This window comes from Macrobrachium rosenbergii, chromosome 7 (genome assembly GCF_040412425.1).
Source record: "Macrobrachium rosenbergii isolate ZJJX-2024 chromosome 7, ASM4041242v1, whole genome shotgun sequence".
NCBI lineage: Eukaryota > Metazoa > Arthropoda > Malacostraca > Decapoda > Palaemonidae > Macrobrachium > Macrobrachium rosenbergii.
In genome coordinates, this window is record NC_089747.1 from 37,228,922 (window position 1) to 37,233,291 (window position 4,370).

The window sequence follows — 4,370 nt, forward strand, 5'->3', positions numbered from 1 at the left end:
ACACCCTCGGTTTCTCCGTGAATATCGTCATTTGGAAACAGCAGATCGACTGTTTGATGATTTTTCATTGATAGCAAGGCAGATATACTGTACATTGCATATAATATATACATGAGTGCGTGCACCCTGTTAATAATTTACGGAGAGGTAGCCCCCAAACCCTATCAGACCCCATAGTAATTTCCAATGCCAAGCCAGTCCAATGGGTAGTATCGCAAGGGTATCACGTAATTGCTGCAGCCAAGGGAAGGGAAATGTTTTTCCATAATGAATTCAGGCAACACTCGTCTCAGTCCTCCCTACCTTATCCCTGCAACATTCCTGATCGCTCCCTCCCCGCCCCCCCCAACCCCCCGGCACCTTATCTAAGACATGAATCCTGCCAGGTGATTTACTATTACAACAAAAAATGAAATTTAAAAAATGGGGTCAATTAATTATTATTAGAAAATTATTCCACCAGAGTGGTCCATTAAGTTTTCTGTATTGATTATTAAGTATGTTATTTTATTTCAGTTTCTATCAGTTAATTTCTATAAAACATTTTGCTTTTAACTTATATCGATTCAACTGAAATGATATTGAATGTTGTTATTTCATAATGTTTCGTTCGGATAAATGAAAATATCTGCCTTTTCTGGTAACATTTAATGAGCCTACGGACAGTGTTACAGGGATTCCTAATCTTCTTTCCTTTCACTTGAGGGCACAGAAATTTTAATTGGTTTTTCTTACGACCACAGTTTTACAATATTACATAGAATAATTTATTGCAGAGGCAGAAGTCTTTGAAAAATGAGAGAGAGAGAGAGAGAGAGAGAGAGAGAGAGAGAGAGAGAGAGAGAGAGAGAGAGAGAGAGAGAGAGATTTGTTTTCTTCATTGGTGGTCCTTTGGGCCCCAAAATCTTTGGCAGACAACTTTGTCACCCCGAAGGAACAGATCCTTTGAGTTTTTCTTACTTAAGTAAGAAAAAAGAATAGAATGGAGGAAGTTGTGTGTGTGCCTTACCTCTGTATTTCCACTGAAAGGAAGTTGATTTTCTTCTCCAAAATTTTGCCGTTTTTATGGTTTCTTCCAATATTTTCCTTTACATGGTAAGGGAAGCGGTAAAGATTTTTACTTTTCATTATTTTCTGTTATAAAAACAATAATACACATACTTTATTCTGTATTTTCTCTTACAAAGAAAATTGTTAGTACGCTTTTCCCAGCATTTTCTCGACAAGCACAGAACAATTTCTTTACTTTTATTTTTAACATTTTCTCTCTCCAAGCCAGAATAACAGCCATTCATTTCTGTTGAATATTTTCCCTTACCAATTCAGAAATATGTCAAGAATTTTATTCAGATATTTGTTATCAGATAAACAGTACAACTATCTTGCCGTAAGATAGAATCTACCGACGCTGTGATAACTTACATAACATAATCCAGCCTCAAAACAGAGAGAAATAAAGACAGTAGGAGCGATGTTGTTGCTATTGCGCAAAAGTTGACCCGAAAGCCACTTCTCCTCTAATCCAGATATTCTCCCTGAATAAAGGGGCCGTTGCATGCATCCTCTAAGAAAGTGATAGAAACGCCTTTTAAATCAGCAAGTGTTCAGCTTTTCGAAGGGTGAGAGTCCCAAAGAGTAAATCACTGTAGTCGACTAACAACACACACTAATTTACTCATAAGGTCAGCAGAGGCACCGTGGATTTTAACATAATAAGCCCATAGCTATACATCTATGTCCAAGATTCAAACTAAGGTCCTCTTTCAAGTATGACCAGTGTGCTACTGTCACATCAAGAGGCCTATACATCAGGCCTATACAAAAGCTTATATATATATATATATATATATATATATATATATATATATATATATATATATATATATGTATATATATATATATATATATATATATATATATATATATATATATATATATATATATATATATATCATATCATATCACACATTATCACACGTTTCGACTTTCTTTCCAAGCCATTGACGAAGGACTGATACATAGAACTAGAAATCACAAATATATATACTGCAGAACAGTGCTCCGTTTGAGACTGCAGATCCCCCACTGACAGGTGTCAAGGTAGGAGTGTCTTCAAAACTCATTTGTGTAGAAATCACAATATACTCTTGATAAACGTACAGACCATAGGAGACTACAAATCCACGTCTGACAGGTGTCAGGGAGGCGGGGCTGGGGAAATCATTAGTACTACTGCCCCGTACTGTGTTTACAAATATGATAATCCTTTTCTCAGGCATCTCTACTGCCTACCTTAAAATTGTAACATTTTGCAAATTTCTTTTGATATCATAGGATCAAGATTATACATACTTTGAGTGATATTCATAATAAGGAAATAACTTTCTTTATAAATCTAGATTCAATGATATTCCTTCCCAGTGCATTATTAGAATATACTACATTTTTTGCATCTTCCCAGTTTGTATCATGATTGTTCTGACTGACATTCAAAAATACCACTGTTCACCTGTGCATATCTCACACATTTTTTATGTTGTTCTATTCTCTTTTCCAGTGCTTTACCCATTCGCTAAATGTAAAAGCTGTCACAAGATTTACATGGAATTTTACATGCACATCCTTTAGTATTGTCGGGAGAGTTCTTTATAAGTACATGTTTTATTGTTTTATTGTTCTTAAATGCGACATTAACAGAAAAATTCTTAGAAGAAGTTGGAGGATATCTTTCATTATGACAAGGCAGTACAAGCAAATTTTTTATGTTGTGAGGTTCTTTTTAGTTTGGATTCATAGTCTTTTTTGCCGCCTCTAATACATTGTCTAATACACTGACAGGATATTTCAATTTTTTGTCTGTATTCCTAATCTCATCTATTTCATCATCAGTATATTCAGGACTACATATACGTAATGCTCTTAAAACATGGATGTGAACACTGATTTTTTAGCCTTACTGCTTTGACCAGAATAAAAATGCACGTAGGAAGAAATATTAGTAGGTTTTCTGTAAACACTGTATTTAAAATAATTACTATTTCTCCGCATGAGGCAATCCAAATAGGGTAGGCACCTATCTTTTTCCAATTTCATAGTGAATTTAATTGATGGTACTGATTTATTTCACTTGGAAAAAAATTATTTACATCTTTGTTCCCTGCCCATACACAAATTATTTCGTCACTAAGCCGCCGTGGTGGCGTAGTGGTATGATTCTCTGCTTCCAGTCGAGAGGGCCGGGCTTCAAATCCCGCCGCCCACTAATGGCTTGGATTGCTCCACTGCAAAAATCCCGGCAACACGTCAACACAACGGTCCGAAAAAACCAAGAGGTTCAGTAGGGGAATGGGTACCAGCCCTCGGGCTGGGGACTTTAAACAGTGGGTCAAGCGACACACTGGCCAAGTGTCATAGGCATTGGGACCTGTCCCCACTGGCTGTCGGCCTAAGAAACAGGAGATCAGCGCCAGCCTTAGGCGCCTACAGAGGCTCAGGAGGACTTTAACTTTTAACCACCCTGAACATGCTACATTGCGTAGAATTATGTTGTTTAATATTTTCTTTTCAAAATTTCCATATATAAGTTACTTAATACTGGGGATAGAGGGTTTCCCATCGCCACACCAAAATTTTGTAAGTAAAATTTACCAGTAAATTCACATTTACATACTTTTACACAATTTAATCAGTTCAGTTAGATTGTTCTTAAAAAATGGTATATCCAGCCGTGTGTTCTCTAATAATTCCGATAAAAACCCCAGTAGATCATCAATTGGCACCTTTGTAAATAGTGATGCCACATCAAAGCTCACAAGACTGGATTCACTATTAATCAGTACACTATTTAGTTTATTTATCACGTCCACATCATTTTTGAATATTGGCATTAGAGATGGTACCTACCAATTGGTTAAGAATATCCACTAGGTACTTCGCTAGACTGCAAGATGCGGAACCAACTGAGCTGATAAATGGCCTGGCAGGAAAGTTTGTTTTGTGGTTTTTATTGTGCCATACACATACGGTAGCGATGGAAAGAGCGCGCACTTTTTTTTTATAGGGTTTCGTTTCCTTTTAACAGCGTTTTCACTTCCCTATTAAAAATCACTATTTTACATTGTCAAACGGGTTTTTATTCAATTCTTTATATCATCACTCAAAAGACTATCCATTTTTTCAATATACTCACTTCTATTTGACGTTACGAGAGCACCTGATTTGTCTGATTTTGTCATTTGTACATTTTTATCTTTTTGAAGTTCATTGATGGCAACCTTAAATCTTTTGGGGACGTTTGTGGTGTCTGGCTTTTTTATATTACTCGTTGAACTATGTTCACTTCTTAACTAATTAAATCACAATATTTTTCC